At 43.2% G+C, this 14760-nt stretch overlaps 2 non-coding genes across 2 annotated transcripts; both read left to right on the plus strand.

The window, feature by feature from the left end:
• The first annotated feature begins 2743 nt into the window (after positions 1–2743).
• Positions 2744–2862, plus strand: LOC127998340 (5S ribosomal RNA). The gene has a single exon (XR_008171183.1). It is a non-coding gene; the product is annotated as a 5S ribosomal RNA (ribosomal RNA).
• A 367-nt stretch (positions 2863–3229) lies between these two features.
• On the plus strand, positions 3230–3348 carry LOC128005886 (5S ribosomal RNA). The gene has a single exon (XR_008178526.1). It is a non-coding gene; the product is annotated as a 5S ribosomal RNA (ribosomal RNA).
• Positions 3349–14760: the final 11412 nt, after the last annotated feature.

Genomic DNA, 14760 nt, shown 5'->3' on the forward strand with positions numbered 1-14760 from the left:
ATAGTCTAACCTTGAAGTCAAAAATGCATGGATTAAAATTTCTGCATTTGACATTGAGAGCATAGGCCGTAATTTAGATATATTTTTGAGATGGAAAAATGCAGTTTTACAAATGCTAGAAACGTGTCTTTCTAAGGAAAGATTGCGATCAAGTAGCACACCTAGGTTCCTAACTGATGACAAAGAATTGACAGAGCAACCATCAAGTCTTAGACAGTGTTCTAGGTTATTACAAGCAGAGTTTTTAGGCCCTATGATTAACACCTCTGTTTTTTCTGAATTTAGCAGTAAGAAATTACTCGTCATCCAATTTTTTATATCGACTATGCATTCCATTAGTTTTTCAAATTGGTGTGTTTCACCAGGCTGCGAGGAAATATAGAGCTGCGTATCATCAGCATAACAGTGAAAGCTAACACCATGTTTCCTGATGATCTCTCCCAAGGGTAACATATAAAGCGTGAAGAGTAGCGGCCCTAGTACTGAGCCTTGAGGTACTCCATACTGCACTTGTGATCGATATGATACATCTTCATTCACTGCTACGAACTGATGGCGGTCATATAAGTACGATTTAAACCATGCTAATGCACTTCCACTGATGCCAACAAAGTGTTCAAGAATGTTGTGGTCAATTGTGTCAAACGCAGCACTAAGATCCAATAAAACTAATAGAGAGATACACCCACGATCAGATGATAAGAGCAGATCATTTGTAACTCTAAGGAGAGCAGTCTCAGTACTATGATACGGTCTAAATCCTGACTGGAAATCCTCACATATACCATTATTCTCTAAGAAGGAATATACTTGTGAGGATACCACCTTTTCTAGTATCTTGGACAGAAAAGGGAGATTCGAGATTGGTCTATAACTAACAAGTTCTCTAGGGTCAAGTTGTGGCTTTTTTTTATGAGAGGCTTAATAACAGCCAGTTTGAAGGTTTTGGGGAGATATCCTAATGACAATGAGGAATTAATAATAGTCAGAAGAGGACCTATGACTTCTGGAAGCACCTCTTTTAAGAGCTTAGATGGTATAGGGTCTAACATACATGTTGTTGGTTTAAATGATTTAACAAGTTTATACAATTCTTCCTCTCCTATAGTAGAGAATGAGTGGAACTGTTCCTCAGGGGGTCTATAGTGCACTGTCTGATGTGATACGGTAGCTGACGGCTGAATGGTTGCAATTTTATCTCTAATAGTATCGATTTTAGAAGTAAAGTAGTTCATAAAGTCATTACTGTTGTGGTGTTGGGAAATGTCAACACTTGTTGAGGCTTTATTTTTCGTTAATTTAGCCACTGTATTGAATAAATACCTGGGGTTATGTTTGTTTTCTTCTAAAAGAGAAGAAAAGTAATCAGATCTAGCAGGTTTTAATGCTTTTCTATAGGATATGCTACTTTCCCGCCAAGCAATACGAAATACCTCTAGTTTTGTTTTCCTCCAGCTGCGCTCCATTTTTCGGGCTGCTCTCTTTAGGGTGCGAGTATGCTCATTATACCATGGTGTCAAACTGTTTTCCTTAACCTTCCTTAAGCGTAAAGGAGCAACTGTATTTAAAGTGCTAGAAAAGAGAGAGTCCATAGTTTCTGTTACATCATCAAGTTGTTCTGAGGTTTTGGATATGCTAAGGAATTTGGATACATCAGGAAGATAACTTAAAAAGCAGTCTTTTGTGGTAGAAGTGATGGTTCTTCGATACTTGTAACAAGAAGTAGAATTTACAATTTTGGCTATATGAAGTTTACACAGAACTAAATAATGATCTGAGATATCATCACTTGGCTGAATAATTTCAACACTATCAACATCAATTCCATGTGACAGTATTAAATCTAGAGTATGATTTCGACAATGAGTAGGTCCTGAAACATGTTGTCTAACACCAATAGAGTTCAGAATGTCTATAAATGCTGATCCCAATGCATCTTTTTCATTATCGACATAGATATTAAAATCACCAACTATTAAGACTTTATCTGCAGCCAGAACTAACTTGGATGTAAAATCACCAAACTCTTTAATAAAGTCTGTATGGTGCCCTGGTGGCCTGTATACAGTAGCCAGTACAAACATAACAGGGGATTTATCATTAACATTGGTTTCTCTGGATAATGTTATATGAAGCACCATTACTTCAAACGAGTTATACTTGAAGCCTGCCCTCTGAGAAATCCTAAAAACGTTATTATAAATTGAAGCAACTCCTCCCCCTTTGCCTTTTAAACGCGGCTCATGTTTATAACAGTAATCTTGGGGGGTGGACTCATTTAAAATAATGTAATCATCAGGTTTTAGCCAAGTTTCTGTCAAACAGAGCACATCTATATTATGATCAGTTATCATATTATTTACAAAAAGTGTTTTCGTAGAAATGGATCTGATATTCAGTAAGCCAATCTTTATCATTTGTTTATCCATATTGCATTTGTTTTTTATTTGTTGAACCTCAATTAAATTGTTAACCTTAAACTTGGTTTGGACATTTTTTGTATTTTCTAGTTCGGGGAACAGACACAGTCTCTATAGTGTGATATCTAGGTGAAAGAGTCTCTATGTGCTGAGAATTAACTGACCTCTGACGGGAGGCAGCTAGCAGACGGTCGGTTTAGCCAGTCTGTCTGCTTCCTGACCTGGGCCCCAGTTAGTCAAGTATAAACACTAAGACTATTTGCCATATTTCTAGACAGAAGAGCAGCACCACTTCTTCAGCAGCACTCTTTGCAGCAGACTTCGCTTACGGCCATACCAACCTGGCTATGCCCGATCTCGTCTGATCTCGGAAGCTAAGCAGGTTTGGGCCTGGTTAGTACTTGGATGGGAGACCGCCTGGGAATACCAGGTGCTGTAAGCTTTTTGGACATTTTTCACTTAGTATATAATAATTTTGCCAAAAAATAGAGTCAATGCCCGATCTCTGAATATTAGCAGGTTTGGGCCTGGTTAGTACATGGATGGGAGACTGCCTGGGAATACCAGGTGCTTTAATCTTTTTGGAAAATTTCACGAATTATATAATAATCTTTCATTTAAAAAAAAAAAAAAAGAGTCAATGCCCGATCTCTGAATCTTAGCAGGTTTAGGTCTGGTTAGTACTTTCATGAGAGACTGCCTAGGAATACCAGGTGCTTTAAGCTTTTGGGTTTTCTTTCCTACTTATATAATGTACTGGCGATAAGATTAGCTGTTCTTTAAATAGCCCTCTCTTTGCAGCAGACTTCGCTTACGGCCATACCAACCTGGCTATGCCCGATGTCGTCTGATCTCGGAAGCTAAGCAGGTTTGGGCCTGGTTAGTACATGGATGGGAGACTGCCTGGGAATACCAGGTGCTGTAAGCTTTTTGGACATTTTTCACTTAGTATATAATAATTGTTGCATTCACTATGTCACGGGTGTTCGTAATGTAACGCAGGATAATAGGTGGGAGGTTTCACTTACCTGATTGAAGCATGGACCAGTCAAATCCCAAACAGGTGTGTTAAATCCAGTAATGAATGTGTGCGGGCTATAAGTGGGAGCGAGTATTCATTTTGGCATGTTGTCTCGTCAGGAGAGATGCGCCACCGGTAAGCTGCTGTTTTTATCCATTGAGTTTGTTGTCTGTTGCGTTACTGCTGTGCTGCCGTTATATGTGCGCGGTTTGTATGATTGATAACTGTTACTTTGGTCACGCTGATAAAACCTTGTGTGCGATCTGATGTTTAATATTGTCGGCTCGATAGTATCCGTGGCTATAAAAAGGCAAATGTTTGAAATTGGAGCGTTTCACTGTCACACGAGTTACTTCCTGTTTGCGGTGCTGGATGGGTAATGTAGTTGATCACTTTACATTTTGTAATGGATTACTATGCTCAGCGATGCCACTTAGAACTACACTCACTGTTTTTCACTTTGAGCCAACAGACTGAGAATGCTATTGGTTTAATGTGTAACATTGACACTGTATATTTGGTGTGTGTGAAGTTGTTGCATTTCTGTGTTAATATGCATGTGCTTAGTATTTAAACTAAATGGCTACACAAAGTATATTATGATATTTATAAGATTAAATACTGACTATATTGAAATTTATATTTTATTTATATTTGTATATATTATATTATGTAATCTATATTTATATTTAGATTTTATGGTTATCAGTATTGTTTACATTATAACCTCTCTATTTCTCCAGGTTTATAACCTGCTGATGATATTTGTGGACTAATCAACTGTAATTAAAAATGAACCAAGAATAAATAAAATCCACTACGAGTTGTAACAACGTGTCCTCTCCTGACGCCCCGTTCGGTGGGGATATTCTTAAAGAACCGAACAGTTATAAACCGCGGCCCACTGCACTGGATTGAATGCAGCAAAAAACAGCCACGGACTGCTTCATTAAGGAAGCTCAATCAACCCAGGATCAGCTGGCCTCTCACTTCTTTGACTGACCCCAAGTTTATCATTAATCAAACTGCCCGTTGATCAAGGATAAAGGAGCTCGTGTGCACATTGGCATTGACGTCTCTCCAGTCAACACAAAGGGAGTAACAATGGCAGACTTGGAAAAGCTTAAAAGTGTGCGATCAAGAGCACAGGTTTCATTCACCAAAAGGGCTCATACTCTCACCAAACCGGGACTCTTGGAACCGACTGAAGTTCTCAGTGAATGGAAGATTTTCAGGACAGACTTTTTTAAAGTCATAGATGCGGGACATGAGTATGCTGAAGCCCTGAGAGAGTCAACAGATGAGGAGGTCATAGAATCTGCAAACCAAATTGATGAAAAGACAGTGGAGTGTGAGAACAGGTTCCTAGAGGTAAAGAATGCCTCCCAGGAAACCTTTTGGACCAGCTATGCAGAGGAGGTGTTTTTTAAGCAGGTCAAAACAGCTGAGTCGGCCATCACTCAGGCAGAGGAAGAGGAAGTTAACCCTCGGAAGTCAGTCAAGGACCGTAGGCTAAGAAATAGAGGTCTTGAGAGAGAGGTCATTGAACTCAGAGAAATGCTAGTAGAGTGGAAGGAGTTGGTTCCTGGTTCGAGGGCATTAGATCTCAGGACACGCCACAAGACACTAAAGAAGAGGGTCCTGGCGTTGTCTGACAAACTGGAGGAGGACGAAGCAGACCACGTGAAGGGTAGAGAAAGAAACCTGGAAGATGAAAGCAGCGCGGTTGGTGATCCGATACGAGATGCTCCTTTCATCTCTCTCCCTGACATATTTGCCGATCGCCAGCTGAAGCCCAAAACGTATGCAGGGGCATTGAACATGAACACACGGCCCCTCTCACAGCAGAGCAGCCCGGAAAGGACCAAAGGAAACTTTAATCTCAAGCCTCAAATCAGCCTTGAAAGAGCACGGCTACCGACTTTCTCTGGTGACATGAGGGACTATTACCGCTGGAAGACTGAGTGGGAGGACCTACAAGAATTGGGTAACCCACAAGGTGTGGAATGTATAAAAAAGTTCCACTTATTAAATAGTCTCCACGAAAAGGTCAAGAAGGATCTCGTCCTATCTAGCTGTGGATCCGCCGACGATATGTTCAGGCTGCTGGACAGCAAATACGGGAACAAAGCAAAAATAGTCCTAATGATCACCAGCGAAGTCCAGTCTCTTCCCCCTGTTAAAGGAAACAATCCAAGAAGAACCATTGAACTGATCCAGGCTGTTGAAAGAGCACTGTACAACCTCCAGATTCTTGGTGAAGAGGATGCCGTGAAGAACCGTGTTGTTGCTCAATCTCTTGAAAGCAAGCTTCCCAGTTCACTCAAGAAGGAGTGGATTATGCACAAAACTGACCCAGCAAACAGGTTCTCTCCAAAGTATCATTTTGATTGCCTCCTAGGATTCTTGAAAAGGCAAGAGGAGATTCTTGAGGAATTGGATCAGTTGGAGCCAAGCCCTGTGGACAAAGGCCCTGTGGAAAAGGGTGCTGCAGACTACCCAGATAAGAGAGGGAGGAAGGCTTTTACTAAATCCACAGCAGGTCAGAAGGACGACTATCCCAGCTGTACTGTCGGTGAAGATGACTCCCATGCTGGCAAGCTATTTGCGTGCAAGATTTTCAGGGAGCAAGATCTCTTAAGAAAAAGGGCCCATGTGAAGAAGCTAGGGTTGTGCTCCAAGTGTTTGAGGCCCCACCCCAAGGATGGTAAAGGATGCACACCCAGATACCTCTGCCCAAAAGTAGACTGTCGGAAAGGAGGGGTGTCGGACCACAATTACCTTCTGTGTCCTAAGCTACCGACTCCAAAGAAGGACTACAGCAGTGAGGAGCAGAGTACCATAAAAATTGGAGGAAAGAAACTTGGCCTAACCAACAAACAAGAGGAGTTTCTGGCAGAACTTACTCCAGAACAAAGAGAGAAATACAAGAATGCATTCTCAAACAAAATATCATCAACTGTATGTGCCAAGACTGGAGATGCACTGCAAGAACATCCAGTGGTGATGATGCTGATGGAAGTGACGACAAACTCGGGTTGCCTTATTGGCTCCCTAATCGACCTCGCATCTGATACCAATTATATCACCAATGAAACTGCCGATCAACTTGGACTGTGCGGTGAGAACATCAGGCTTATAGTCCATGGAATCGGGGGAATGAAGAAGACTGTCCTGACCAAAAGATATTCCCTGCGGCTGAAGGTGAAGACATCCAAGGGAAAAGTGGCAGAGCATAGAATTCTCTGCTATGGCCTGGAAAACATCGCCGAAGTGACTCAATCAGTCACTGCCGAGCAACTGCAGAAGTTTTTCCCAAATGTACCCAGAGACGAACTGGTCCGTCCCACAAAGATTGACCTTCTTATCAGTCATCGGGAAGGTCGTCTTGTTCCCCAGCCAATCAGGATTGTGGAAGACCTCGTTCTCTGGGACGGTCCCCTAGGAAAGACCGTTGGGGGAACCCATCCCGATCTCATTGAGACAGTTGACATGGCCGTGTACTGCTCCGAGACTCACCTTGCGAGAACCATGAGATCAGCCTCGATGGCGTATAAAGAGACCATCATACCTCGGGAAGAGGAAGGAAATGCGCTTGTCCGGAGCACAGCAACAGCCAACAAAGACGTCTTCGAGTGGTTCAGGAGGGGCAGCATCGTAGCTGCGTGCAGTCCCCAATGTGGTGGCTGCAAGTGTGGTAGGTGCCCCCCTGGAGGAAAAGAAATGACCCTTAAGGAAGAGCGGGACCTGGAAAAGATAATAGAATGCCTAACATACGTGCTGGCGGACAAACACAGCAACTCTCCCCACTGGGACGCAGCTTATCCCTGGAAGAAAGACCTCACAGCACTGCCAAACAATCGGCAGGCAGTGGAGGCGACCTTCAGAAACACTGAGAAACGTCTGGAGAAAGATCCTGTGTGGAAGGCTGCATACAAAGAACAAATACATGAAATGGTTTCAAGAGGGGCTGCTGCAAAACTCACAAGGGAGGAAATTAACAACTGGGAAGGACCTAAATGGTACATCAGCCATCTGGTTGCACCGAACCCTCACTCCTCCTCAACCCCTGTGAGAATTGTGTGGAATAGTAGCCAAGAGTTCCGAGGCATAAGTCTAAATGATCTCCTTCACAAGGGTCCTGATGTACTCAATTCCATCAGAGGTGTCCTTCTGAGGTTCAGGAGTGGACTCCATGCCACACTAGGCGATGTAAAAAAGATGTATAACTCAGTGTGGCTGAAAGATGATGAAGTTCACCTCCACCGCTTTCTCTGGAGAGACTACCCTGAGGACAACATTGAGGAGTTTGCAGTCGTCAGAGTAAATATCGGCGATTAAACCAGCAGGATGTATTGCCCAAGTTGCAATGAAAGAGACAGCCAACCTTCCTCAGTTTGCTGATATGATTGAAGAACAGCGAGCTCTGACTGAGGACAGCTATGTGGATGACATCCTGACCTCACATGATGACCTCAAGACACTGGAGAGGATCACCAAAGGGGTGGAGGAGATTTTGAGAGCGGGAGGCTTCTTCCTGAAACCATGGGTTCTGTCACGCCAAAGTGGGAGGAGTGGAGCCCCTTCTGAAACAACTGTACCCACGACCCTCGTACTGCCCAACCAAATGCATGATGGGGAGAACAAAGCGCTTGGGGTCGGTTACGAACCTGAGACAGACAAGCTCCGGTTGCTAACTTCTATCAACTTCTCTAAGAAAAGAGGGAAAATGAGGACAGGATTTAATCTGAGCATGGAGGATGTCAGGGAAGGAACACCAAATCCCCTTAACCGACGCATACTTCTTAGCCAGATTGCCGCATTATACGACCCGGTTGGTCTTGCCTCACCAGCCAAACAGAGGGGAGTGATGTTGGTACGAGAATCATTCCAGGAAGCTGGCAAGGACAACCTATTTAAAGACACATGGGATGCCCCTCTCTCACTGAAACTTAGAGAAGCTGCAATAACGCTCTTTGAAGAATTTGTGAGACTTGGCCAGGTAAGGTTTGAGAGAAGCCTCACGCCTCCTGGAGCCATAGGCCCACCGACAGGGATCACGTTCTCAGATGGAAGCGAATCCTCCTATGGAGCCGTACTCTACCTGCGGTGGGAGAACCAAGACAAGGTTGTAATGAAGTTGGTGGAATCCAAGGCTAAACTGACCCCTCTCGACCAAAAAGGAGATGTGATCAAAGCAGAACTCTGTGGCGCGGTCTTCGCTACCCGCCTAAAAAAGTATTTTGAGAAGCACTGCCACATTAAAGTTAAGCAATGGATTCACTTTGTGGACAGCCAAACAATCCTGGCAGCCATCCAAAAGGACAGCTACGGCTTCCAGACCTTTTTCGCAAATCGAATCGGTGAGATTCAGAAAGCCGGACATGTGGAAGATTGGAGGTGGATTGAAGGCAGACGAAACATTGCTGACATTCTTACCAGAGGTGCAACTCCGGAGGAACTTGATGAAGGGTCAGAATGGCAGCAAGGCCCTGAGTTCCTGAAATGGCCTAAGACCGACTGGCCTATGAAGATGGCCAGTGAGATTACACCCTCTGCTGCTGAAGATGTGGGAAAACTTCAGCGGAAAGCCTTCTCAGCTGTGATTACCAGGGCCCAGTCAAAAGAAAGAACTGACCTTAACGGGCCTGACATCAATGCGGACCTCAGACATGGAGTCAACGGTAGATCAACATCACCAGCTGTCTCGGGTGCAACATCAGTGGCAGACAGACAGAGAAGGCCCTGGGCGATTGGTTTGGTACGCCTTGTGAAACCTCAACGCTTCAGTTCTCTGTCTAAGCTGTGTGGTTCCATAGCCTGGACTCAAAGGCCTGCAGAAACCTGGCTGAGAAAATGCCAGGCACCTGACTCCTCAAAGTGGGAGGCAAACTGCTCTGTCTTGTCAACTGAGGAGAGAGCGCAAGCTTTCCAAGACCTGGTCCTCGCAGCCCAAGATGGCAGTCAGTTCCTGGACTCAACACTGAACCGCTTGGTGGTCCACAAAGACGAGAGCACAGGAATCCTTCTCTGTGGAGGACGAATCCAGTCCTGGAAAGAAGATGGAACAGCTGTTCCTTTAATTCCATTTCGTTCATGGCTCGCAACACTACTGTCAAGAGAAGCTCATGACGAGAACCATGAAGGTGTTGCTGCCACGCTTCTGCGCACCAGGAGGAAGGCATGGATTGTGCAAGGTCGGAGGATAGTAAAGAAAGTTGTAAACAACTGTATTACATGTCGCAAACTGAAAGGGAAGATGTGCCAGCAGATGATGAGTGATCTGCCGCCAGAACGCTCACAGCGTGCTAACCCATTTGAGTATACCACACTAGACCTCTTTGGCCCCTTTGAAATCAAGGATGCTGTCAAGAAAAGAACAGGAAAAAAAGTTTGGGGCATAGTATTCTGTTGCATGGCATCAAGGGCAGTCCATGTGGACCTCGTTGACGACCAATCATCTGAAAGCTTTCTCCAAACTTACTCCCGCTTTGTAGCATTGAGAGGCAATCCCAGAAAATTGTGGTCAGATAGAGGAACCAATTTCATTGGAGCTAAACCTGCCCTACAAGATTTGCATAGGTACTTAGCTACCTTACGGGAAGCATCCATAGAGGACAAAGCCGCCAAGAATGGGACAGTGTGGGCATGGAACTTTCATCCGGCTGACGCACCTCATCGCAACGGGTCTGCGGAAGCTGCAGTTAAGCTCATAAAAAGGGCTCTCACTAGCCTCGGAGGGACAACAAGCTCGCTCACCTGGGGTGAGCTCCAAACCCTCTTCTACCAGGCAGCTAACCTCACAAATGAAAGGCCGATTGACGCTAGGGCACAAGAACAAGAAGACTCTACAGAGTATTTGACCCCCAATACTCTGCTTCTCGGGAGGACCAGGCAAGGGGGAGATACAGGAGGAATTGACTTGTGCACCCATCCCTGGCGCCGTTTCAGATCCATCCAGATTGGTGTGGATATGTTCTGGAAGAAGTGGAGTGAACTGGCCGGACCTAATTTATTCATTCGGCCAAAGTGGCACCAGACCCAAAGAAATGTAGCGATAGGTGACATTGTTTGGATTGCTGATCAAAACGCACTGCGAGGGCAATTCCGGCTCGGACGGATCCAGGCTGTGTACCCTGACAAGAAAGGACTTGTGAGAGACGCAGACGTTAAGACGTGTGCAGGCCCCCCTGCCTCCCTTATAGTTGGGCAACTGAAGAGGAATACTCAGCAGTTGACGTCAGTCATCCTACGGCGAGACGTGAGGAGACTGGTAGTCCTCATCCCTGTGGAAGACCAGTGACTCCTAGACCTCGTCTCTTTGGCCACCAGTTCTCCAGGCGCTGCCTAAACACCCAAACCCCAATTATGAAGGCATTACCTCAGGATACCTCTTTCTCTCTCTCTCTTTCTCTCTTTTTTTTTTTTTTTTTTTTTACTGGTTGGTATGCTTCTATGCTGCCTTCACCACCACTTGCACCACCATTCACGAAGAATGAAGAGTACATACCCCATATGACCAAACCTGGCAGAACACCACACATCTGTCAGGGGAGGTGTCTGAACAATGACAATGGTGTCCTATTCTTCATGAAGAAGAAAAAAAAAAAAAAAAAAAAAAACAAAAAAAACAAAGGATATATATGTGGTGTAATGTTTTGCCTGTGACCGCCTTAAATCACATGATCAGTCGGTCAAGTGGGAGGTGTTGCGTTCACTATGTCACGGGTGTTCGTAATGTAACGCAGGATAATAGGTGGGAGGTTTCACTTACCTGATTGAAGCATGGACCAGTCAAATCCCAAACAGGTGTGTTAAATCCAGTAATGAATGAGCGCGGGCTATAAGTGGGAGCGAGTATTCATTTTGGCATGTTGTCTCGTCAGGAGAGATGCGCCACCGGTAAGCTGCTGTTTTTATCCATTGAGTTTGTTGTCTGTTGCGTTACTGCTGTGCTGCCGTTATATGTGCGCGGTTTGTATGATTGATAACTGTTACTTTGGTCACGCTGATAAAACCTTGTGTGCGATCTGATGTTTAATATTGTCGGCTCGATAGTATCTGTGGCTATAAAAAGGCAAATGTTTGAAATTGGAGCGTTTCACTGTCACACGAGTTACTTCCTGTTTGCGGTGCTGGATGGGTAATGTAGTTGATCACTTTACATTTTGTAATGGATTACTATGCTCAGCAATGCCACTTAGAACTACACTCACTGTTTTTCACTTTGAGCCAACAGACTGAGAACGCTATTGGTTTAATGTGTAACATTGACATTGTATATTTGGTGTGTGTGAAGTTGTTGCATTTCTGTGTTAATATGCATGTGCTTAGTATTTAAACTAAATGGCTACACAAAGTATATTATGATATTTATAAGATTAAATACTGACTATATTGAAATTTATATTTTATTTATATTTGTATATATTATATTATGTAATCTATATTTATATTTAGATTTTATGGTTATCAGTATTGTTTACATTATAACCTCTCTATTTCTCCAGGTTTATAACCTGCTGCTGATATTTGTGGACTAATCAACTGTAATTAAAAATGAACCAAGAATAAATAAAATCCACTACGAGTTGTAACAACGTGTCCTCTCCTGACGCCCCGTTCGGTGGGGATATTCTTAAAGAACCGAACAATAATTTTGCCAAAAAATAGAGTCAATGCCGATCTCTGAATATTTGCAGGTTTGGGCCTGGTTAGTACATGGATGGGAGACTGCCTGGGAATACCAGGTGCTTTAATCTTTTTGGAAAATTTCACGAATTATATAATAATCTTTCATTAAAAAAAAAAAAAGTCAATGCCCGATCTCTGAATCTTAGCAGGTTTAGGTCTGGTTAGTACTTTTATGAGAGACTGCCTAGGAACACCAGGTGCTTTAAGCTTTTGGGTTTTCTTTCCTACTTATATAATGTACTGGCGATAAGATTGGCTGTTCTTTAAATAGCCCTCTCTTCAATCAATCAATCACCTTTATTTATATAGTGCTTTAAACAAAATACATTGCGTCAAAGCACTGAACAACATTCATTTGGAAAACAGTGTCTCAATAATGCAAAATGATAGTTAAAGGCAGTTCATCATTGAATTCAGCTATGTCATCTCTGTTCAGTTGAAATAGTGTCTGTTTTTATTTGCAATCAAGTCAATGATATCGCTGTAGATGAAGTGACCCCAACTAAGCAAGCCAGAGGCGACAGCGGCAAGGAACCGAAACTCCATCGGTGACAGAATGGAGAAAAAAACCTTGGGAGAAACCAGGCTCAGTTGGGGGGTCAGTTCTCCTCTGACCAGACGAAAACCAGTAGTTCAATTCCAGGCTGCAGCAAAGTCAGATTGTGCAGAAGAATCATCTGTTTCCTGTGGTCTTGTCCTGGTGCTCCTCTGAGACAAGGTCTTTACAGGGGATCTGTATCTGGGGCTCTAGTTGTCCTGGTCTCCGCTGTCTTTCAGGGCAGTAGAGGTCCTTTCTAGGTGCTGATCCACCATCTGGTCTGGATACGTACTGGATCCGGGTGACTGCAGTGACCCTCTGATCTGGACACAGACTGGATCTCGTGGCCACGGTGACCTCGGAACAAGAGAGAAACAGACAAATATTAGCGTAGATGCCATTCTTCTAATGATGTAGAAAGTACGGTGTTATGTGAAGTGTTTCCGGTTCCGGTTTACCTAATTAATGCAGCCTAAAAATCCTTTAACGGATTTGGATATTAAAAGCATATTAGTATGTTATGTGTATGCCAGGTTAAAGAGATGGGTCTTTAATCTAGATTTAAACTGCAAGAGTGTGTCTGCCTCCCGAACAATGTTAGGTAGGTTATTCCAGAGTTTAGGCGCCAAATAGGAAAAGGATCTGCCGCCCGCAGTTGATTTTGATATTCTAGGTATTATCAAATTGCCTGAGTTTTGAGAACGTAGCGGACGTAGAGGAGTATAATGTAAAAGGAGCTCATTCAAATACTGAGGTGCTAAACCATTCAGGGCTTTATAAGTAATAAGCAATATTTTAAAATCTATACGATGTTTGATAGGGAGCCAGTGCAGTGTGGACAGGACCGGGCTAATATGGTCATACTTCCTGGTTCTAGTAAGAACTCTTGCTGCTGCATTTTGGACTAGCTGTAGTTTGTTTACCAAGCGTGCAGAACAACCACCCAATAAACCATTACAATAGTCTAACCTTGAAGTCATAAATGCATGGATTAACATTTCTGCATTTGACATTGAGAGCATAGGCCGTAATTTAGATATATTTTTGAGATGGAAAAATGCAGTTTTACAAATGCTAGAAACGTGTCTTTCTAAGGAAAGATTGCGATCAAGTAGCACACCTAGGTTCCTAACTGATGACGAAGAATTGACAGAGCAACCATCAAGTCTTAGACAGTGTTCTAGGTTATTACAAGCAGAGTTTTTAGGCCCTATGATTAACACCTCTGTTTTTTCTGAATTTAGCAGTAAGAAATTACTCGTCATCCAATTTTTTATATCGACTATGCATTCCATTAGTTTTTCAAATTGGTGTGTTTCACCAGGCTGCGAGGAAATATAGAGCTGCGTATCATCAGCATAACAGTGAAAGCTAACACCATGTTTCCTGATGATATCTCCCAAGGGTAACATATAAAGCGTGAAGAGTAGCGGCCCTAGTACTGAGCCTTGAGGTACTCCATACTGCACTTGTGATCGATATGATACATCTTCATTCACTGCTACGAACTGATGGCGGTCATATAAGTACGATTTAAACCATGCTAATGCACTTCCACTGATGCCAACAAAGTGTTCAAGTCTATGCAAAAGAATGTTGTGGTCAATTGTGTCAAACGCAGCACTAAGATCCAATAAAACTAATAGAGAGATACACCCACGATCAGATGATAAGAGCAGATCATTTGTAACTCTAAGGAGAGCAGTCTCAGTACTATGATACGTTCTAAATCCTGACTGGAAATCCTCACATATACCATTATTCTCTAAGAAGGAATATACTTGTGAGGATACCACCTTTTCTAGTATCTTGGACAGAAAAGGGAGATTCGAGATTGGTCTATAACTAACAAGTTCTCTAGGGTCAAGTTGTGGCTTTTTTTTATGAGAGGCTTAATAACAGCCAGTTTGAAGGTTTTGGGGACATATCCTAATGACAATGAGGAATTAATAATAGTCAGAAGAGGACCTATGACTTCTGGAAGCACCTCTTTTAAGAGCTTAGATGGTATAGGGTCTAACATACATGTTGTTGGTTTAAATGATTTAACAAGTTTATACAATTCTTCCTCTCCTATAGTAGAGAAT

This window comes from Carassius gibelio, chromosome B22, assembly GCF_023724105.1.
Source record: "Carassius gibelio isolate Cgi1373 ecotype wild population from Czech Republic chromosome B22, carGib1.2-hapl.c, whole genome shotgun sequence".
Lineage (NCBI taxonomy): Eukaryota > Metazoa > Chordata > Actinopteri > Cypriniformes > Cyprinidae > Carassius > Carassius gibelio.